This window comes from Lissotriton vulgaris, chromosome 2_2 (genome assembly GCF_964263255.1).
Source record: "Lissotriton vulgaris chromosome 2_2, aLisVul1.2, whole genome shotgun sequence".
Classification (NCBI taxonomy): Eukaryota; Metazoa; Chordata; class Amphibia; order Caudata; family Salamandridae; genus Lissotriton; species Lissotriton vulgaris.
In genome coordinates this window covers 147,027,481-147,052,606 of record NC_141688.1, presented here as the reverse complement: position 1 = coordinate 147,052,606, position 25,126 = coordinate 147,027,481, and positions in this window count along the sequence as shown.

The following is a 25,126-nucleotide window of genomic DNA, read 5'->3' as shown; positions in this document are numbered from 1 at the left end:
TTGAAGTATGCATCCATTTTCCAGAAAAAACTTTACAAAAATGACTTCTATTTATATGTCTTTTCCATTTACTCTTAGCTTTTAAAACTTTGATTGCCTTATTCAGTGTATTTATTCTATTAATGACTAAAATATATAATTTCTTTTTTGTCTCCAACGTGCGTTCAACAATATCCTCAATATATTTTTTTTCTTATAAAAAGCTGATTTTCCTTTAGAAATTCTTTCTTTTTTAATAAATTTGAAACTACTCTATTATAAAACATACGCTTCCTGATTTCCACAAACTGATTAGTACGTCTATTACTATACACATTTTGTTCACCTCAGAGTTGGGAAACATTCTTCTTTTTTCTCTGATTTCTACTTGTAGATACTGACAACTGTTTTTCCTTTCCCACATTATCCCAAAAAAATGTTTTCCTTTGAGATAATTTCTTTATGAAATCCTTGCTTGCCTTACCAGGAGCACTCTTGCTTTTATCCGTCCTTTCTTGATTACGTAATTCTTTCAATTCTTTTCTCTTGGAATGGTATGTCCGTTTATAGTGCTTTCTTTTTTCATTTTTGGTCGGCATATTGATTTTTCTTTTTGTTCAAAATTACAATCTGTTATGAAAAAAGAAAAAAAAATGTTATAGACCTCTATTAACATATAACATAGGAATTATAACCATTGATTTACTTTCTAAGTGAAATAAAGAAAAAGCAACAGTCTCTGAACAGAGTAGGAAATCATGTAGTGAATGCTTTTTCTGACTTTATGACAGTGCATAGCTGTGTCAACATTATAGACGTATTTGCTGACAAAAAAATTCAGACTTAAGAACAGTACACTGATTTTCAGGCGCTGTAGGTGATCATAGTGTAATTATTATTTCTGACTATAATCTCTAACACACTTCATCAAAACATTTCTTCTCATTTTCATTAAGCAGATCAACGATCAATAGTACAAGAAGACTGACTCAAAAAATGTTTTATTATAAATTATAAATTTATTCATTTAACAATTCATATTCTAATAACACTTGCAACATTACTTCATCAGGTATTTTATCTCCTTCATATTCAAAATTCTCATCTTCCCCTTCCAAATCTTCAACCATTTCTAAAAAAGCACTGTCGAAAGTCTCATCCATGAAATCCTCATTTCCACTTTCAGTTTCCTCTTCAATAACTCCATCAATCAGTTCCTCTATTAAATCACTTGCAATTTCAAAATGTAAATCAACGTTTTCTTGATGGTTTTCCATTATATCAAATAGATTTTGTTGATGGTCCTTCCAAAAAAATATAAAGAATAAATTATATATTTTTCATGAATAGATAACTAAAAATTATCTTTACTAATTTTTTAAGTACATACATTACCATACTTTGAAACACATTAACTACATAGATTAAGGTACCACCTTCCTCTTTTTTGAAAATAGACTCACACTGTGATCCTAGACACTTAACACTTTCCCTTATAATTTATTTAAATAATTACTGCAGTCAAAAGAGATCTTACTGTGAGTTTTGTTTATAGGTTTTCTAGACTGTAGAACTGTTGAAAGAATTTATAATTTATTTCTAGGGATGGATTTTCTGAGTTTACCACTATAAACTGGTATTCAAACTGTATACAGACTGAAGGTGGGACTCACAATGTACAAATGAAAATTCACTAAACAGATTACTACTTGCGACAGAGACAGTTGCTTTTGCCTTTCAACAGCACACTGAGCATCTAAATTCCCCAGCATGTACAAAATGTCATGCTAAGCATGAGCAACCATATCATAATAGACCTCTGCAAATGCATATAAAAGGGTGCAGACAGATGGTACAGGCACAGATGTAGAGAGATGGTGCCCATGAAAGAATAACATAAAACAGGTAGATAGTAAACTGCTACAGTCAGAGAATAGATGATGCACTGCTGCAACTTAAAAAACAGATTGAGCAGTTACAAAAAAAGAAGATGTACAGACACAGTGAGATGATATCACCAGTGAGACACATAGTACAGGCAGACTCAGACATGGTAGATTGCATGTAACATACAGGTCATGTGTCTAACATCCCACTGTAAGTTAAGTTTGATTTTAAATTAATGTGGGTGAATATTTTGCTTAGTTGATATGTTTTAAAATCATGTTTGGAAGACATTTACGCTTCAGGATATATACTATTAGAGAATCTTATACAGAATGTCTGTTAGACCTCTTTGTTGCCAAAAAGTCTCTATACTGTGCAATAAAGATCTAGGGTGTGCTGTTGAAATGAAAAAGGAATGTTATTTCTTGCTTACATGTATATGGTATGTTTTTTGCCAGTAGAGACGGTGAGATGGTATAAGCATAGACAGAGATAGTGCAAGCAGTCTCACACATGGTACACACCGATGATAAAATGGTACAACTGAGAAAAATGCTAGGAACAGACACTGAAATGTTGCATCCAGAGGCTTTATTAAGCACACAGACACGCAGATAGAGAAGACAGTGAGAAAACAGTACATCCAGAGACTGCTAAACTACAGACAAACTGGGGAAAGATTTATCATGATAGGACTGCATAACACACACCAACAGCCATATCATAATACACCTCTGCAAATACAGATGAACGAGTGCAGACAGATGGTACAGCATGAGTTAGAGAGATAATGCAGATTTAGCAAGAATTAATGCACGCAGACAGTAAACTGTTACAGTCAGAGGGTAGATGAAGCAGAACTGCAAAGAAAAGAACACATGGACCAGTCCCATAAAAAGATGGTGCCGAGAGACAGTAAAATAGTATGACAACATACATATGTAGTGCAAGCAGATACAGACATGGTACACATAAAAGATAAAATGGTACAACAGAATAGAAATAGTGCAAACATTCTGAGAAATGTTGCTTATTATTTTAATCTGCACAAAAATAGATCCCCTTTACAAATTAGCAACTCACCTTTATAAATGGTTTTGAAGGTTCAAAACTCTATCAATCACACTGCAGATTCTTGGATTTCAGCAGCAAACACTAAAAAAAACAAAAAAACTCAAATGTTATTACCATATTACACACATCTTTATTACACAACATAGAGCCTTTGTGGCAAATAACAAGCCTAACAGACATATTCCCTAAGATTCTCTAGCAGTAGATATCCTAAAGCCTAACTAACTTCAAAAAATTATTTTTAAACACATCAAATAACCAAATGATTCACCCAGATTTATTTAAAATCAAGTTTCACTTACAGTGTGATCTTACACACATGTCCAGGATGCTACATGCAATCTTTATGATATGTACTGCTAGAGAATCTTACGCAGCATGTCTGTTAGGCGTCTTACTTACCAAAAGGAATCGCCATGGATCACCAAGATCACACTGTGAGTTAAGCTTGTTATTAAATGATTTTGGGTGAATAATTTGCTTACTAGATTTATATTTAGATTCTGCTAATTATGGTGATTTGTTTTGTTTCCAACATTTTGACAATCACTACTTGTGCAAAACTAATGACAGAGGTGGAGGGAGAGGGAGGGCAGGAGGGAGATGCAGAGAGAGGGCAGCAGAGAAACAGGACAGGAGGGAGAGAGAGGGCAGGAGGGAGGGAGAGGAGAAGCAGGAGGGAGAGAGAGAGATGCAGAGGGGGAGGGAGGGTAGGAGAGAGGGAGGGCAGCATGGCGACAGGGTGGGAGAGAGACTGAGGGCAGGAGGCAGAAAGAGATGGAAAGGGAGCGCAGGAAGGAGAGAGAGATGAGAAGGGAGAGGGAGGGCAAGAGGGTTAGACAGGCCAGAAGGGAGAGGGAGGGCAGACAGGAGAGAGAGAGCAGGAAGAAGGGCAGCAGGGAAAGGGAGGGCAGGAGGGACAGGAAGGGCAGGAGAAAGAGGGAGGGAGAGTGAGGGCAGGATAGAGAGGGAGTGCATGAGGGAGAGGAAGGGTAGGAAGCAGAGGGTAGGCAGGATTGAGAGGAAGTGCACAATAGACAGAGATAGATAGGGCGAGCAGGAGAGAGAGAGATATGGAAAGGGAGGGCAGGAGGAAGAGAGAGATGGACAGGAGGGAAGGAGGGACACAGATATATGTATGCTGGGTCTAGTAGCTCAGTGGATGAAGGCATCTGCTGCAGTGACCTGTGTACAACCTCATGGTCACAAGTCTTTGTTTTGCTTTAGCCCCACCCCTTTCCCCTCTGACCCCGCTCCCACCAGTGCGGCCCTCGGCCACTATCCACACTGTAAATTTGGCCCCCGAGAGAAACTTTGTGTGTACCCATGAAAACTAACCAACGAGATTGACTTAAATGATTTCATAAAGGGCCTGGCTAATGGTAGATCTAAAAGGCAGTTGTGGACAACAGCATTAATACCCTTTCCTCCCGAATTTACGCATTCAATAATATTTTTCATCTGTTGTTGAAATAGTACATCATGAAGTATCTGTTTTATACCATGGACAAAATCAATTGCGTTCTGTTATGCAGTCTGCATGGACCTTGCAAACACTGACGTATGGAAAAGTGCCTTGGACCTATGCAGGGCTTTAAGTGGGATAAAAAAACTGGGGGTCTCTCAAAGGGGCGTGACCAATGTAATCTGGGCCGTGGCTTAAAACTCGTAAACCAGAAATCTGTCCTTAGCATAGTGTGCTGCCCGACTTGTATTTTGCTATTTGTGTTATTGCATCTAAATATGATACAACAAGTAACATCATACCTACAATAAGTGAGGACTATTGGCTTTGACAATGATTGGTAGTTGCAAAAGTTAAATAAACAAAACCTTTTGTTAGGCCCCTCCGAAATTTGGCTCCAGTTGCGCCACTGACTGACAGTGAATAAAAAGAACTAACAGTGAGGGATTACATAACAGGATGAGTGAAGAGCACTGAGGATAATGAAACATATTAAGAGAAATTTAAAAGTAGTAAGTGAGAACAAATAATTTATATAAAGAGTGAGGAAACGAAAAGGAAGAGTAGTAGAAAGAAAAGAAAACAGTGCCAAAGACAAAAATGTCAGTCAGAGACTGTGAGGGAGAGAAACAATTATAGTGACTAAAGCATAATTTACGGTGAAACACAATGAAAAAGAATTAGAGACTCACCTTTACCAATGCTTTATTAGATGTAGAACAGTGGCAGCCACAAAACAGATTTTCATTTGCAGAAACTCTGAATAATGCTTCTATCACTGCAACCAAAGATTAATGGCACAGATTTACTCTCAATACAGACTCATATTTGTCTATATAACCAATCATATTTGTTCCCGCACAAATTCAAAATCAAATTAACATTTCAGTTGGTTGTCCCTTTCAATATTTTCAAAGTCACATAAAGGTCACCCTTCACCCTCTGCCTTCTCTGGCTGTTACCGTGGTAACACCTCATTCTGCACCTGGCTGAAGACACAGGTCAAAAGTTCATATCGCAATGTCCCAAATCAAACCAGCAAGGCTGATTTCCCTCCAAACACACCTGCTTATCCACTGCTTTGTTAGTTTTCATTGTTTTTTCACAACCAATAGCATTTTTCGTTTTAAAAAAACATTAACATGGAACCTAGTCTTCAATCTTGATTTGTAAGAATCAACCAATCATTTCTAGTTTTTCAAGTACACCAAACCTCATCCACTTTTTTATCAAAACTCTCAGCTTCTAACTGCCATTTCACTTCCAGAACCCATCGGAGTACTACTGCATCTGCCTTGAAAATGAAAGTTTGGCTTTTAGGACACAGCTATATTCACTGGAGTGAAAAATATGCAGCAAACAGACGTATTTCCAACCTTGATTTACCAAATGTGGACATTACGTGGATTGGTCACAGAGGATTGAAATGCCACCAATTGATACCATTGGTGAAAACGTTTATGCATTTCCCACAACCTGACCTCATAATTGTGCACCGTGGTGGAAATGATCTAGGCACATTGAATGGGGTAGGTCTGGAATGCTTTTAAAGGACACCTTTCTGCAATTGATGTCACTTTTTCCTCAAACTGCCTTTGTGTATTCCAATATATGCCAAAGACAGAAATGGAATTGGTCCAATCAACATTGCCCACAGATTGAGAAAGCAAGGAAACATGTAAATAAATCTGTTTATGCTTTCCTCAGAGACTATAGCATGGGTTCTATATACCACAACAACTTGCGTTACAACATGCAAGGCATCTATAGGAGAGATGGTATTCATTTCTCGGATGAGGGGAATAGAATCTTCCTCTGTAACATGAGACTCTGCATCGGTACTTACTTATAGGTACAAAAAACACCCAATTAACACAACGGCTCTTTTTAGAGCCAACTTACATCTAAACACTCAAACTTGTAATTTACCTCCATTTTTTTAATCTTTTTTGTTCGCCGTGCGCAACCGGGTGCGCGCTCCCCGCAACTTTTTTGCAAAAAAATATTTTCTTTAGACTTTTGTGGTCCTTAATGAACCCCCTGAGAAAACCTAGGAGGTCAGGGAGTCTCCACCCTTGCCCCTTTCCACGTTCTCTGCTATAGTTTTTCACACTCTTGTAAATAGCAGTCCGCGACCGGGTGCGCGCACCCTGCAACTTTTTTGCAAAAAAAAATGTTTCTTTTTGACTTTGGGGGTCCTTACTGCACCCCCTGAGAAAACCTACGGGGCCAGAGAGTCTCTACCTTGTCCCCTTTCCATGTTCTGCCCCTTTGTTCTGTACAATATATTCACTCGCACTAACAAAATGGTGGTCAACACTTCCTGATTTCCTCCGAATCGAATGTTGACAGACGTCAAACAGCAAATCAGAATTCCGCTTGCGCACAGCCACACTAGTGAGCGCACCCGTGCGCGCTTATAGATATATAATTGATTTCAACTTTAATTTTCTCAGAAACTATTGAACGGATTTACACCATTCAAAGAAAAGCGTAATCTGCGAGCCGGACTCTACCTTTTTGCCAAATTTCTTATAAATCCATTCAGCCATTCGAGCTGTAGCCGTGTCTAAACGTCCTATGGAAAATAACATGGGGAAAACACGTTGTGGAACCCCCCTTTTATCTCAGCCCCCACTTGACGAATCCCCTCAAAACTTTCAGGGAAGGAGCACAGCGGACCGAGCCATCTTCTTTAAGAAATTCGCAAAGATTCGTCCACCGGCGCCAAAGTTAATCTAAATAGAATGTTGCAGATTTCCTATGGAAACTAGGTCCTAACTATAACAACCTACTGGCGACCAGTAGGTAGTTATAGTTAGGACCAGTTACGCGCACAAGGGACCATCTCACAAAGTGGCCGAGTTGAATGAATTGGAAGTTATGCAGTTTTCCGAGGAGTCGGGTTAATTCAGCGGCCCGCCACAGAGACCTCCGAGGTTTTGCTGGCAGCTGGGGACATCACGCACAGAGGGTGTGGAGTGACGCTGACACCTGGCCTGTGCATTCAGCTGTAATACCACAGAGGTGTGGAAGAGAGTTTAGGGACCCAAAAGCAGACACAAACTTTTGTTTTATTTGCGAAGCCCCACTGCCTGAAGATGATTGCAAGCACGCGGTATTCTGGGACTGGTAGTCCCCAAAACTGAAGCGAGCGTTGTTTAAGGACAATGGTGTTTGAAGAAGGCACACGCCAAAACCGGTCACATCACAAGCCCTGAATAAATTACCTGCTTTGAATTCCCATTGTGTCCCAAGTGGTCTTCTTGAAAGGGGAGAGAGTGAGTGTAATATATATATATATATATATATATATATATATATATATATATATATATATATATATATATATATATATATACATATATATATATATTCACTGAAAAAACCATAGGTTATAGACCATATATAGTTAGGAACCATTGAAATTCACATATACAGTTAGTTGCACTAACTATATATTGCGCACCCGCAATCCACTGCTGATCATGTCACATATTACATCATTCATGACATGGTCAGTGACATCACTGATGACATCACTGATGACATCTCAAATGACATCACTGATGACAACATCCAGTGACTGTATGTTTCTGTAAAGTTAAAATATGTCTTACATATTGAAGAATGAGTGGATGTATAAGTGTCTGGATGAAGGATTTAGTAGGTGCATGACTGACTGTATGAGTGAGTGATTAAATGTGTCTCACTGAGTGCATGGGTTAGTGACTAAACTGTCTTAAATTGTGCATCATTATGTCTGTTGTTTTGTAAACTGCTGCATGTGTTGATCAGTAGCTATATGAGTAACTATATGGATTATTGATTTCTTTGCCCAAGTATTTGTATGGGAGACTGAGTATGTGTGTGGGTGGCTGGGAGGTGTATGACTCTGTGCATAGATGTGTGAGCAGTTGATTCACTAGATGTATGGGTTCAAAAGTGCATGTGGAAACAGCTGTATGGGCGGTTGACCGTGTGCATGAGTGTATTGGTGAGTGAATGGATATCTCAGTGCTACATGTCAAAGTAAGTACATATGTAAAACACAGTACATGTGAGAGTTGACATATATAATTAACTGTGCATAAGAGCCTGTGAATTTGTGAGTGTGTGAGTCACTGCTGCGGGAAGGACCCTGCTGCGCGCTGCGCAGTCCTGCTGGGATGTCACATGGCGTCTTAGCACTGGGGCAGACAAGTGCGTTTCGTAGGAGCAAATGGCAGCACAGAGCACGGCCATCAATGTGCAGACCCACTTGGGATTTCATACAGTCAGTGGGTGCTTGGAATACAGCAACTTACCTTAAGAATAATGCAGGCACTACGATGACCAGCAGGCCTCAGGAGAGGCGCAGCCCACAGGGCGGAGCTACAGTGGTCATCAGATGGGAGCGAACTAAGCTGTTTTCAATCCCCACAACCCCAGCATTCCATGATTAAGTGCTTTCTTAGCACGAAACGCGTCGGACGGGTGAAGTACCAGTGCCGTGGTTGCCGTTCCTTGTGTGTGCCTCTGATGAAATAAAGAGCAGTATCTAGAACTCTTCTGCGTGGTGTCCTCCCTTTCACAGGCAACTTTGTGATGGATATTTGGCGGCCAGCCTGAGCCGCGGGAAGGACCCGGCTGCGCGCTGCGCAGTCTTGCTGGGATGTCACATGGCGTCTTAGCACTGGGGCAGACGAGTGCGTTTCGTAGGAGCAAATGGCAGCACAGAGCACGGCCATCAATGTGCAGACCCACTTGGGATTTCATACAGTCAGTGGGTGCTTGGAATACAGCAACTTACCTTAAGAATAATGCAGGCACTATGATGACCAGCAGGCCTCAGGAGAGGCGCAGCCCACAGGGCGGAGCTACAGTGGTCATCAGGTGGGAGCGAACTAAGCTGTTTTCAATCCCCACAACCCCAGCATTCCATGATTAAGTGCTTTCTTAGCACGAAACGCGTCGGAGGGGTGAAGTACCAGTGCTGTGGTTGCCGTTCCTTGTGTGTGCCTCCGATGAAATAAAGGGCAGTATCTAGAACTCTTCTGCGTGGTGTCCTCCCTTTCACAGGCAACTTTGTGATGGATATTTGGCGGCCAGCCTGAGCCGTGGGAAGGACCCTGCTGCGTGCTGCGCAGTCTTGCTGGGATGTCACATGGCGTCTTAGCACTGGGGCAGACGAGAGCGTTTCGTAGGAGCAAATGGCAGCACAGAGCACGGCCATCAATGTGCAGACCCACTTGGGATTTCATACAGTCAGTGGGTGCTTGGAATACAGCAACTTACCTTAAGAATAATGCAGGCACTACGATGACCAGCAGGCCTCAGGAGAGGCGCAGCCCGCAGGGCGGAGCTACAGTGGTCATCAGGTGGGAGCGAACTAAGCTGTTTTCAATCCCCACAACCCCAGCATTCCATGATTAAGTGCTTTCTTAGCACGAAACGCGTCGGAGGGGTGAAGTACCAGTGCCGTGGTTGCCGTTCCTTGTGTGTGCCTCCGATGAAATAAAGAGCAGTATCTAGAACTCTTCTGCGTGGTGTCCTCGTGTCCTCCCTTTCACAGGCAACTTTGTGATGGATATATATATATATATATATATATATATATGTAATTCCTTTTTAAATGTATATATATATATCCTACTGGCGGTCGCCAGTAGGTAGTTATAGTTAGGATGTTTTTCAATGCAAAATCTCAAAATTCTATTTGGAATAACTTTGGCGCCGGTTGACGAATCCGCCTGAAAATTTCCTCAAATTTGCCTCGTCGAGCTCCGGTCCTTCCCTGAAAGTATGCGGGGGATTCGTCAAGGGGGGTCCGAGATAAAAGGGGGGTCCCAAAACGTGTTTTCCCCATGTTAATTTCATTAGGGCGGTCAAACTCACTTTTAGCCCGAACGGCTGAATGGATATCCACCAAACTTGGCAAAATTGTAGGGACTGGTAGCCCGATGTGCCTTTGCTATGTCTCAAGATATGTGCCCCAGTGGATCTTGAGTAATTTAGGTTAAAAAAATATATATATCTATGGCAGCGCCCCGGTACTTTTTGTTGTTTTTTATTTTTTTATTTAAGTACCAACATGTAGGTACCAATGCAGAGTCTAAAATTTAATATACACCGTCTCCTTTGTATATATCTTGCATGTTGTTACAGAAGTTATTGTGGTATATGGAATTCATACCATAGTCTGTCAGGAAAGCAGAAATAACATGGAGGCAGGAGATGATAAAGAGATGTTAAATACACATTGGAGATAATATAGTGGGAGAAAGGAAGTAACTATGAGCAAACTTACTATGTAACACAAAAAAGTTGCACAGTATACTATAAGTCTCACTTTATATTATAAACATTTTGGAACTACTTGATGAATTACATATGAAAATGAATAATGTCTCGAACAATTTTTGATTATTAAATATAAATGTATTCTTCTGATTCTTTTTCATAATTTAATAAAACTCCTAACAATATATTGTCTGGAATGTCCTCATTTTCATTCTGTGATTCTATTGATTCCACACACTGAACTAATTCATGGTCCAGAGACTCATCCATAAAATCAAAGTTATCATTCTCAGCAATGTTTTCTTCAGGTTTGTTGTCCAAAACAATTTCAAAAGAAATATTCTGTTCTCCTTCCATTTTGTTGCTGTAAATTGCATAAAAAATACATATATCAGTAGAGATAGGGCACTGTTGGGTTTAAGTTCAGACAGGTAGTTTGGATTTTTTAACAGTGAAGTTATCTTTGGGCAGTGTATGGTATCAGGCTGGAATTAGAAATATAAAAAAGTGTATGTGATAAAGCCTAAGTAAATGTATAATTATACAAGAGAAGCCTAACTCAATCCATAACTATAACAGAGAAGCCTATCTCAATCTTTAACTATTACAGAGGGATAGTATATAACTATCAGAATATTTTTTCTCAAATTAACTTAAAGTGCACAACATACTTCACTTTCCAAAATAACAACTTACCTTTGAGAAAGCAGTTGAAGTTCTCAGTGTAATTCCTTTTTAAATGTACTTCAGGAAGTAGTAGTCAAAATGGCTGTGTTTCCCTCTCTTTTTTTATATATAGTCATGTACATAACCAATCAAATGTCAGGATATAATCGTAGAAAATGAAAGTAACTTTTTAATTGGTTGTAAATTCTAACACTTCATATGTGTTTTTGTCATGTAATTTACCTCAGGATATTTAGACAGGCCTACAGCCTAAATGTCTCAATGGAATTCCACCAAATTTGGGTAAATGGTAGGGACTGCTATGTAGTAGGGCCTATTCAATATTTGGTGAAAGTGTCTCCAGTGGTTTTTCTGTAAATTACTTTCCCACCTTTTTTTAGGGAGCGCTTACCGGTGCGCGCCCCGGTACGCGCACCGGCAGTGTTACAGGAGTCCTCCATTTTGTGTTTCGGTACAATCGAGACACAAGATGGAGGACAAACAACGTTGGGAATGGGTAGAAGGGGGCACGGTAGACAGCCCCAGACCCCCTAGGTTTTCTGAGGGGGGCTTAGGAGGCTCATATAGGCCCCAAAAATATATATATTTTTTAATTTCGCAGGGGGAGCGCCCGGTACGCGTACCGGGAAGCGTACCGAAGAGCGTACTTTGGTGAAAAATAGTGAAAAAAGTTAGAAAAAGAAAATCATTATGAATGATCAGAGGTAGGGTAGCCCTGAAAAGAGCTTTTGCGTTCTGTGGCTGATTTAAGTACCTACAAGTAGGTTCCAATGCACAGTCTTAAATTCAGGAGGAATATTCTATTCCGCTCATCTGAGAAGTGCACACCATCTCCTCTCTATATGTCTTGCATGTTGTAACGCAAGTAATTGTTGTATATTGAACCCATTCCATAGTCTTTCATGTAAGCAGAAACAGATTTATTCACATGTTTCCGTGCTTTCTCAAATTGTGGACAAAATTGTTTGGACCAGTTCCATTTCTGTCTTTGGCATATATTAGAAAATACTTAGGCAGTTTGTGGAAAAAGTGTCATCAATTGATCAAAGGTGTCCTTTAAAAGCATTTCCAGACCAACTCCAGTCATAGTGCCCAAGTCATTTCCACCACAGTGCACTATTAAGAGGTCAGGGTTTGGCAGATGCAAAAAGGTTTTCACCAATGGTATCAATTGGTGACATCTCAATCCTCTCTGGCCAATCCATTTGATTTCCACATTTGATAAATCAAGGTTGTGAAAATTTGTGCTAGCTGCATACCTTTGAGCCCAGTGGATGTATCTATGTCCAATAATCCACACAGAATACATGATGAGAGAAGGTTCTGGTGCAGTCAGATGAAGTGTGGGAATGAAATGGCAGTTGGAAAAGTAGGAGTTTACAAAAAAATTATTGTGGAGTTTCTCTGCTCTTGTTTCACAAGCAATGATTGGTGGATTCAGATAGTTGAAAACTGAAAGTTAGGGTGCATGGTTGTGTTGTGTGAAAGAAGCAATTTGAATGGTTAAGAAAAAGTTACTAAAAGCAATAATGCCCTGGATAAGCTGGTGTATTGAGAGGTCAAACATCCTTGCTGACTTAATTTGCAACATTGTAGAATAAACTTTTGAACCTAAGTGTTCAGTTAGGAGGGAGTTGCTATGGTAACAGATAGAAAAGTCTGAGAGGGGGAAGGGTGTTGGTTTGAAAAAAGTGAGGGATGAGTTTTGATTGGTTGAAATGAGGCATATGTGTGTAGAATTAGAGGTTTTCTCTGCAGGTCTTGGTTTCAGTGCATTGAGTGCACACCTTTTGCTCTGCTAAAGAAAAATTGGTGTGTGTGTCTGACACTGTTCTTAATCTCCCAAAGCATTTGTAAAGGTAAGTAATGATTCATTTAATTTAGATAGAGACGTATTTGCTCTATGGAGAAGATTTGGAAGCAGATAGTGAAGTTTCAGTAGTAAAATTGAATGCTTGTACATAGGACTTGTGCTGTGTTTGTAAAAAGTTATTTAAAAAACGATTTTGGGGTATAAGAATGGCTTTTATTTTTTTGAGAAGCAATTAATAGTGTCTGCCTCTGTAAAGAAATATATTTGAATGTTTTAGAATTATGTCACCTGCGTTACCTCAAATTAGGAAGCAGATTGATATTTTTTCTTGTGGGTTTGTGGCATGTTTTTTGGAAATGCTTGATATTAAAATATGCAAGATAGAGGAATTGTCTTTTGTGAAACAGTGAGGTTTCAGTAGTGAAATGAAATGCTTGTACATAGGACCTGCGCTCTGTTTGTAAAATGTTATTCAAAAAACGATTTTGGGGGCAAATCAATGGTATTTACATTTGGGTGTTATTTATGATTGCCTTGTGGCGCCGGTGCGTCACTTTTAACATGGGAAAAAAGTGACGCATCAGTGGTGCAAGGCCTTCATAAATAAGGCCCTGAGTTTCTTTGCTGTTGGTTTGTGTCTTGCTTTTTGATAATGCTTGCTATGAACATTTGTAAGATATGGGATTTGTATTTTGTGAAACAGTGAGGTTTCAGTAGTGAAATTGAATGCTTGTACATAGGTCCTGCGCTGTGTTTTTTAAATGTTATTCCAATAACGATTTTGGTGGCAAATCAATGGTATTTACATTTGGGCCTTATTTATGATTGCGTTGTGGCGCTGGAGTGTCACTTTTAACATGGGAAAAAAGTGATGCACCCGTGGTGGAAGGCCTTCATAAATAAGGTCCTGAGTTTCTTTGCTGTTGATTTCTGTCTTGCTTTTTGATAATGCTTGCTATGAACATTTGCAAGATAGAGGATTTGTATTTTGTGAAACAGTGAGGTTTCAGTAGTGAAATTGAATGCTTGTACATAGGTCCTGCGCTGTGTTTCTAAAATGTTTTTAAAAAAAGATTTTGGGGGCAAATCAATGGTATTTACATTTGGGCCTTATTTATCATTGCCTAGTGGCGCCAGTGCGTCACTTTTAACATGGGAAAAAAGTGACGCACCAGTGGCGCAAGGCCTTCATAATTAAGGCCCTGAGTTTCTTTGCTGTTGGTTTCTGTCTTGCTTTTTGATAATGCTTGCTATGAACATTTGCAAGATAGAGGATTTGTATTTTGTGAAACAGTGAGGTTTCAGTAGTGAAATTGAATGCTTGTACATGGGTCTTGTGCTGTGTTTCTAAAATGTTATTCAAAAAACGATTTTGGGGGCAAATCAATGGTATTTACATTTGGGCCTTATTTATGATTGTCTTGTGGCACCAGTGCGTCACTTTTAACATGGGAAAAAAGTGATGCACCAGTGGCGCAAGGCCTTCATAAATAAGGCCCTGAGTTTCTTTGCTGTTGGTTTCTGTCTTGCTTTTTGATAATGCTTGCTATGTATATTTGCAAGATAGGGGATTTGTATTTTGTGAAACAGTGAGGTTTCAGTAGTGAAATTGAATGCTTGTACATAGGTCTTGCGCTGTGTTTCTAAAATGTTATTCAAAAAACGATTTTGGGGCAAATCAATGGTATTTACATTTGGGTGTTATTTATGATTGCCTTGTGGCGCCGGTGCGTCACTTTTAACATGGGACAAAAGTTACATACCGGTGGCGCAAGGCCTCCATAAATAAGGCCCTGAGTTTCTTTGCTGTTGGCTTGTGTCTTGCTTTTTGATAATGCTTGCTATGTATATTTGCAAGATAGGGGATTTGTATTTTGTGAAACAGTGAGGTTTCAGTAGTGAAATTGAATGCTTGTACATCGGTCCTGCGCTGTGTTTTTTAAATGTTATTCAAAAAACGATTTTGGTGGCCAATTAATGGTATTTACATTTGAGCCTTATTTATGATTGCCTTGTGGCGCCGGTGCGTCACTTTTAACATGGGAAAAAAGTGACGCACCGGTGGCGGAAGGCCTTCATAAATAAGGCCCTGAGTTTCTTTGCTGTTGGTTTGTGTCTTGCTTTTTGATAATGCTTGCTATGAACATTTGTAAGATAGGTATTTTATCGTGTATTTTATAATTAATGCCCGCCTGCTAGGTAGCTGCTGAGATTATTGTGCCATCGCTGTGTTGCCTTGACTGACTTTATATTTCGTGTCCTTTTTGCACACTTTGCATTACTTTGCCTGCTTGCTCCGTCCCGCCGGCCATTTTGTTGTTGTTGTTATTATTGTTGTCGCCCTGCACGAGTCTCCGCCCCGCTCCCGCCTTCCCAGCTGACCCGCCCTCGCCCCTCCCCTTCTACCATCCACATATGACAGATGCATTTGCGCGCAGCGGTTACGCGCTGTGGCCGCGCCGAAGGTGCGCCAAAGCTAAGCCCGTCTACGCCCGTCCGCGCCTGGACCGCGCCCGGTGCCAGACCCCCTGGTGCACGCAATGCCCATCCCTCCCGCATTACATACGACGCCACCACCCTCATAGCCCTAAACCCCGGCCGTCTCCCCAACTGCGCCCAAGCCGCTCCTGGACTCACCCATGGACCCTTCTCCTGCTACTCCTGCAAGTTTGACGGCACCAAGAACAACTCATCCACGAACACCAAACAGAGATCTGACACCAACCACCTAAAATGCATCCTGCTCAACACCCGCTCTATCCACAGACACGCCATTGACCTCTGGAACCTGCTAGACACCATCGCTCCGGACGTCGCCTTCCTAACAGAAACATGGATGAACGCCTCATCAGCCCCAGACATCACCATTGCCATCCCGGAAGGATACAAATTCATCCGTAAGGACCGCACCGACCAAACAGGAGGAGGCATCGCTATCGTCCATAAGAACTCCATCCGCATCTCTACCAGCTCTGACATCAACTTTACCAGCGCCGAACACCTTCACTTCCAGATCCACACCGATCCCAAGACCACACTCAGAGGCACCCTCCTCTACCGACCTCCAGGATCCCGTGCACAATTCAGCGATGACATCACTGACTTTATCACCCCACACGCCCTCCCCTCCGAGGAATACATTCTTCTGGGAGACCTCAACTTTCACCTGGAAAAGAGCAATGACAGCAACGCCACCACCCTTCTGGACAATCTCGCCAACCTCGGACTCAAACAACTTGTCACTACCTCCACCCACATCGCAAGTCACACACTCGACCCTATCTTCTCCTCCAGCAAACATGTCTCCTTCAGTCACACCACAACTCTACATTGGACGGACCACAGCTGCGTTCACTTCACCTACAATAAGACCACAACTCACAACCATCCTCAACCTACTCTACGAAGAAACTGGAACAAAATCACCACCGACCAGATCTCCTCATAGCTGCTTCAAAACCCCATTGTCCACTCCTCAAACTCCGACCAAGCAGCCATTAACTTCACCCAATGGCTATCCAACAGCGCCGACCTCCTAGCACCGTTGAAAAAACGTCAAATCAAACTAGGCAGCAAAAACGCCTCCTGGTTCAACGATGATCTTAAGAAATCGAAGAAACTCTGTCGCTCCCTCGAGAAGGCCTGGAAAAAAGACCCTAACAACAGCACCAAGGACGCCTTCAAAAACGCCACCCGCATACACCACCAACTGATCCGGACTGCAAAGAAAGCTGCATTCAAAGACCGACTAGACAACAACGCCCACAACAGCAAGGAATTATTCAACATCGTCAAAGAGTTTACCAACCCCTCAGCCAACTCCAACGATATCACCCCCTCTCAAGCCCTCTGCGACTCCCTAGCTTCGTTCTTCCACAACAAAATCGCAGACATCCACAACAGCTTCGACAACCAATCCGGAGACCAACCCACTCTACCTTCTGCCGCACCTGCACCCCTCTTGAACATCCTTAACCACTGGAACCCAATCTCCACTGAGGACACCATCCGCCTGATGAACTCCATCCACTCAGGATCCCCCACTGACCCATGCCCTCACCACATCTTCAACAAGGCAGATTCCATCATAGCACCACACCTCCGAGATGTCATCAACTGCTCCCTCAACTCCGCCACCTTCCCGGAAAGCTGGAAACACGCAGAACTCAGCGCCCTTCTGAAAAAACCCACAGCTGACCCCACCGAACTCAAAAACTACCGCCCCATCTCGCTCCTTCCATTCCCAGCCAAAGTCATCGAGGAAGCTGTCAACAACCAGCTCTCCGCCTTCCTCGAAACCAACAAATCCCTCGAATCCTCACAGTCCGGCTTCCGGGCCAAACACAGCACGGAGACCGCCCTCATCGCAGCAACAGACGACATTCGAACTCTACTGGACAACGGAGAAACAGTGGCCCTCATTCTACTCGACCTCTCCGCCGCCTTCGACACTGTCTGTCACAGCACCCTCATACAACGCCTCAGCAAAATCGGAATCCAAGGAAAAGCACTGGAATGGATCACCTCGTTCCTCACCGGAAGAACCCAGAGAGTCCGCCTCCCACCATTCAAGTCAGAGGCCTCTGAAGTCATCTGCGGCGTACCACAAGGATCCTCACTCAGCCCCACCCTCTTCAACATATACATGAGCCCCCTCGCGGCCATCGCACGCCAACACAACCTCAACATCATCTCCTACGCTGATGACACCCAACTGGTCCTCTCACTCACCAAAGACCCTAACACCGCCAAAACCAACCTACATGAAGGAATGAAAGAAGTAGCCGAGTGGATGAAGCATAGCCGTCTGAAACTGAACTCAGACAAAACAGAAGTCCTCATCTTAGGAACCTCCCCCTCCGCCTGGGATGACTCTTGGTGGCCAGAGGCCCTTGGAAAAGCACCCATCCCGACGGACCACGCACGGAACCTGGGCGCCATCCTAGACTCCTCACTCTCGATGACCAGACAGGTCAGCGCCGTCTCATCATCTTGCTTCAACATTCTTCGCATGCTCAAAAAAACATTTCGCTGGATCCCCACCGAAACCAGAAAAACGGTCACCCATGCACTGGTTACAAGCCGCCTGGACTACGGAAACACCCTATACGCCGGTACCACCGCAAAACTCCAGAAAAAACTCCAACGCATCCAGAATGCATCAGCCAGACTCATACTAGACATCCTGCGTAAAGACCACATCTCCAGCCACCTGAAAAAACTCCACTGGCTCCCCGTCAATAAGAGGATTACTTTCCACCTCCTAACCCACGCACACAAAGCAATTTACGAACTTGTACCCGAATGCCTCAACACACGACTTTCCTTCTACACCCCCCCCGCCAGCTACGATCCTCTAACCAAGCCCTTGCTACCGTACCTCGCATCAATAAAACCACCATGGGAGGTAGATCCTTCTCCTACCTGGCAGCTAAAACCTGGAACTCACTCCCCACTCACCTTCGTCTCACTCAGAACCACCTAGCATTCAGAAAGCAACTTAAAACTTGGATATTTGACAAGTAATTCCCCACCCTTCCTCAAGCGCCTTGAGACCCTCTGGGTATGTAGTGCGCTATATAAATCAACTTGACTTGACTTGACTTGACTTTGTATTTTGTGAAACAGTGAGGTTTTAGTAGTGAAATTGAATGCTTGTACATAGGTCCTGCGCTGTGTTTTTTAAATGTTATTCCAAAAACGATTTTGGTGGCAAATCAATGGTATTTACATTTGGGCCTTATTTATGATTGCATTGTGGCGCTGGAGCGTCACTTTTAACATGGGAAAAAAGTGATGCACCGGTGGTGGAAGGCCTTCATAAATAAGGTCCTGAGTTTCTTTGCTGTTGGTTTCTGTCTTGCTTTTTGATAATGCTTGCTATGAACATTTGCAAGATAGAGGATTTGTATTTTGTGAAACAGTGAGTTTTCAGTAGTGAAATTGAATGCTTGTACAAGGGTCTTGTGCTGTGTTTCTAAAATGTTATTCAAAAAACGATTTTGGGGGCAAATCAATGGTATTTACATTTGGGCCTTATTTATGATTGTCTTGTGGCGCCAGTGCGTCACTTTTAACATGGGAAAAAAGTGATGCACCAGTGGCGCAAGGCCTTCATAAATAAGGCCCTGAGTTACTTTGCTGTTGGTTTCTGTCTTGCTTTTTGATAATGCTTGCTATGTATATTTGCAAGATAGGGGATTTGTATTTTGTGAAACAGTGAGGTTTCAGTAGTGAAATTGAATGCTTGTACATCGGTCCTGCGCTGTGTTTTTTAAATGTTATTCAAAAAACGACTTTGGTGGCCAATTAATGGTATTTACATTTGAGCCTTATTTAAGATTGCCTTGTGGCGCCGGTGCGTCACTTTTAACATGGGAAAAAAGTGACGCACCGGTGGCGTAAGGCCTTCATAAATAAGGCCCTGAGTTTCTTTGCTGTTGGTTTGTGTCTTGCTTTTTGATAATGCTTGCTATGAACATTTGTAAGATAGGGGATTTGTATTTTGTGAAACAGTGAGGTTTTAGTAGTGAAATTGAATGCTTGTACATAGGTCCTGCGCTGTGTTTTTTAAATGTTATTCCAAAAACGATTTTGGTGGCAAATCAATGGTATTTACATTTGGGCCTTATTTATGATTGCATTGTGGCGCTGGAGCGTCACTTTTAACATGGGAAAAAAGTGATGCACCGGTGGTGGAAGGCCTTCATAAATAAGGTCCTGAGTTTCTTTGCTGTTGGTTTCTGTCTTGCTTTTTGATAATGCTTGCTATGTATATTTGCAAGATAGGGGATTTGTATTTTGTGAAACAGTGAGGTTTCAGTAGTGAAATTGAATGCTCGTACATAGGTCCTGTGCTGTGTTTTTTAAATGTTATTAAAAAAACGATTTTGGTGGCAAATCAATGGTATTTACATTTGGGCCTTATTTATGATTGCCTTGTGGAGCCGGTGCGTCACTTTTAACATGGGAAAAAAGTGACGCACCGGTGGCACAAGGCCTCCATAAATAAGGCCCTGAGTTTCTTTGCTGTTGATTTCTGTCTTGCTTTTTGATAATGCTTGCTATGAACATTTGCAAGATAGAGGATCTGTATTTTGTGTTTCTAAAATGTTACATTTGGGCCTTATTTATGATTGCCTTGTGGCGCCAGTGCGTCACTTTTAACAAGGCCCTGAGTTTCTTTGCTGTTTTTCTTTGTCTTACTCCTAGTTATATAGTTGCTGTGGTATAAACTTAGATATGTTGCAAATTAGTGTTTATATTGTTTGCTTATTGTGATTGCTTTGTTGTTTGCTAATAGTGGTCTATAATGTGTTATTTTTTTCTTTACCACAGATTAAAATCAACATTCAAAAAGTAAGCAAAAATGCCGTCAAGGCAAAGGAGAAGAAAAAATACCATACGGAAAATTACAAAATTAGCAACGGAAGTTAAGGAATCCTCTACAACAAGTACTTCAAAAAACACCCAAAAAGGTCCTGGTAAGACAACTAAGTCTTTTTTTCGCAACATATGTAAAACAAAAACAAATGTTAACGGTAATGTGAAGATCCAGAAGGAGAGAGCAAATTTGAAAAGGAAGGAGAGGCCCTCAAAAAATGTCTCTATTGGAGCAGGAGAGAAGAATATGGATAGCAATAAAAGGTTAAATCAATTTAGAGACATTCGTAGATGAATGTTTCGCAATAGGGTAGTTTTAAATTTGCTAAAAAATGAAAAGAAAGGTAAACAGAGAGCTGCTTTTTACAAGAAAAAGAAAAGTGTAGAGAAGATTGTTGATCAGGCTTTTGAAGTTAAGAAAAAAATTATTTATTTTAGTAATCAATAGAATTAGGATACTTAATAAGGCAATTGATGTTTTCAAATCGAACAGTAGATGGAAAAGAATAATTAATCAGACTAATTTTTGTGAAGTATTGTCTGGAGAAGGGATGCATAGTTCAAGTTCTGAGCCATTTTTTAATGTGGAGAGTTACTTTCAGGAAAATGATTTGGTGCATGCAGTTGACACCAGTGGTCGAGCATATGAGGTGAAAGATGGTTGTGTGATGGAAAAAGAGAAACTTGTGTCTAGAGATGCAGAAGAGGTGTTAGCTGATGGAAGTGCAGTAGTATTTGTAGTGTGCAACAGAGTTCAATCGATTTGCTTCGAAATTTCCTACGTACATATAGTAGGAAAAGTCTAAAACAAAAAATGAAGATCTTGCAAGAGTTAGATCCTTGCAGAGTGAGAGAAAACACAGGTTTGCATGGGCATTCACTGGCTTGTCTTTCTAGAAAAGTATGTCAGAGTGTTTTTCATCATTTTAGGATGTTAGCAGTGCATCATAATAAGGTGAGGAAATTAGGTCAGGAAATTAGTGAGAAGGTTGTATTATGCAAAAAGTCCAGCACTTAAGCTTAAACAGTTAAACAGTGCTCTTTTGCATGGATCTGAAGTAGATGTGAAGACTATTTGTGAAGAAATTGAGTTTTGGTATTTTGGGAACAACAAGGACAGTGTAGAAATGGATATAGTAATGGATGGTAATGTGGAAGACAATGTACAGATTTCAAGTACAGAAAAGTTTGACGAGGAAATTACCAAGTTTAAGGTGAAATCAAGTGAAAGGCCTAATTTAACTTGTGTGTGTTGTCGACGGACTCATTATAAGATTCAGACTAGGTTAGTTGATTTATATGCAAAATGTGAATTTGAAAATAATAGTGAATGGAAGGATTTTGTAAGTTATTTGTTGGTGGAGAATTCTTTTGATTTGAGTTTTGATCAGCGCATTTGTAATTATTGTTTGAAAAAATTAAATGAAAATAGAATGCCTGCTAGAGCTGCTCATAATAATCTTAAGTTGATAGATATTCCTTCTGAATTTATGGATTTAAATACTTATGAATCAATTTTGATTCAATGTGTCCATCCTTTTCAAGCTATTATTCGTATGGAGCCTAAGTTAGGGAAATTACCTCCTACAGATTTACAAAGAGGATTAAAGGGAAGAGTTGTTTATTTGCCTCTAGATGTTAAGAAAAATATTGATACAATTGGTGTAGAAAGAGTAGAAGAGGATCCTCTGGTTATTCTAGTTAATGGGGTTCCGACAAAGAGTAAGAAAATCTTGCAAGAAAAGTCAAAAAGGCAACATTGTATTTGGTCAAAAACAATGAGAACTATAAAGATGGAGCAGAGGAAACAGCTACAGAAGAAGACAGGGATTGTTCATTTGGCCAAATTGAAAAAGTTGATGTGTCTAGAAGTGAAGAAATATATGAACATTATACTGTTCATCCTTTGCATTCCAAAGAAGTAATGGGGAATGCAATTGACTTGTTTCAAATGAAAGCAGCAAAAGGAAGTCCTATTAGTGTATAGGAAGGAAGTTTGGAAGCTCGTTGTTTTCCACAGTTATTTCCAACAGGTCGAGGTGAACGATATGACGATCGACCAGTTCAAATTCCTGCAGCTGAATACCGGACTTTAAGAATATATGCTGAAGATCCAAGGTTTCGTTAATGCATTCCGTATTTGTTTCATCTACTGTATGAAAGTGATTTGTCTGGGCTTTCCTATGCAGTTAATCATATATTGAAAAGTGGAGCTCATCTGCAAAATGTTTTGGCGAGAGACTTTATGGAGAAAGTCAATCTGCAAGACAGTATTTTGGAATCTCAGCTAATCAATCTCATGGCATGTCAACGTGGAACAAATGAGTATTGGTTCCGTTGTCATGGGGAATTGAAATGTATGCTAAGAAACTTAGGAACTCCTACATGATTCCTCACTCTTAGCTGTGCTGAGTATGCATGGGACAACTTACTTCAATTTCTATGAGAGGCAAATGGAAACATACAAAATATAGAATTGAAAACACCCGGAGAACTGTGTTCTTTGGATCCAGTGAATGCTTGCAGATATTTTAATCATAGATTTGAAGCTATGATGTCTTTTATAACCAAAAAAAAAATCCTCCCCTTGGAGAAGTTTTGGATTTCTTTTGGAGGAAGGAATATCAAGCGAGAGGTGCTCCTCATATACATATGTTGTTATGGATTAAAGATGCACCCAAATTTGGATCAGATTCGGATGAAACAGTGATGAGTTTCATTGAAGAGTATTCAACATGTGCTGCTCCGAAAACTACTGGAGAAAACAGTTTAAGGCAACAAGTTTTACGTTTTCAATCTCATCGTTGTGGAAATACTGTTGTCGAAAATTCAAAAACAAGGAAAAGTACTACACGAAATGTCGTTTTGCATTTCCACGACCAGTGATTTCTAAGGGAAGAGTAAATAATTTGATGTCATCTCTACGACATACTGTGATGAGGAAATCACCCAAAAATACATATAATTTAAAAAGAAACGAAGAGTCCATGTACATCAACGACTACAACTCAGTGATTTTGTCCATGTGGAATGCTAACATGGATATTCAGTTCGTTGCTGACAACTCTATTGCTGTGGCTCGTTATGTGACATCTTACATCACAAAAAAGAAAAGACAGAACTGAAGGAAATGTGGGAGGACATTTCACATGAAAAGAGTCTAAGCAAGAAATTATACAGTTTCAGTCTGAAGATGTTGTCGCATCGAGAAAATGGAGCATATGAATGTTCTGATCGGTTATCATCAGCAAGTCTCTATGCCAAATCAAGAACAATCATTTGGGTGAGTCTAGGTCTTGCTGCAACACGAAACCGAGTTTTGAAATCTGTACAAGAAATTGAATATTTGGCGGAGAAAGAACCAAACAGTACAGATATTTTGAAGACAAACATGTTGGATACATACTATCCAAATAGAAGTACTCACCTTGAGAACACTTGTTTGTATGAAGTTCTGAAAAACTACAGTTATAAGAGGAACATCACAGAAGATATCAATAATGGAAAATATGCTGTCATTGGGTATGAAGGATGTCTAGTGAAGCAGAGAAAAGGCCATTTGATTAATCATCGAAAATTGAGTTGTGAATCTCCAGACAAAAGAGAATTTATTTATTTATTTAGCTCTTTTGCAACTCTTTAAGCCATGGCCATCTTCTCCTCCCCTCTTCCTCCTCCTCCTCCTCCTACTCCTCTTGTTGACCACCACGTTGAATAGGGAAAAAGCTCCCAATATGCTTTGCTCTGAATATTCCCATGCTTTCACTAAAATAAAGTCCCAATGGTTTTCATAGACATTTCCCTAATGAAGATAGATTAGATTTAATTAGGGCAACTCATTTGGGCATAGCTTCGGCTCTTGCTGGCATCAGAACTAGAGTATACATGCTATACAATTATACTGATGATCATATTTATAAAAGTGTAAAAACAAAATATGCAGAAATTTTCTATTTGTCAATAGATAACAAACACTCAACTGTTGACTCCCCTTAGTAACTCTGATATATTCTTGAGGTAATTTCCCTCTATCAGATCAGTCCATTCCCTAGTGTTGTTTAGTAGAAATACATTGTGCTTGTAGGAGATTCATGCTCTAAACTCCTTTGGGTTTGACCACAAAAGACGACCAGTGATCAAGTGGTCATAAATGATTAAGCATGGGCAAATTTTGCGAATCTGGCGTTCGCGAATTTGTGTATTTGCGAACTCGCAATCCGCAAAATCCGCAAATTCTCGCGAATTTGCGGATTTTTTTTGTGTTCGCAAGGGTTTCTGCCAGTTCGCGAGGGTTTTGTACCAGTTCGCAATTGCGAACTTACTTGTCGGCTCGCAACGGTCGCGACTATGTTGTTTCTACGTCTGGTTCATCATCACAGGTTCCCAGCACCCTCTGTTTCACCACTGCCACCCTCTGTTTCACCCATGCCACCCTCTGGTACATCAATGCCACCCTCTGGTTCATCATCACTGTAGATTATGGGGGGGGGAAAGCAAGCACACCTGCCCTGCTTCAACTGACATGAATTAATTTGGGGTTGATTTATTAATGTGTC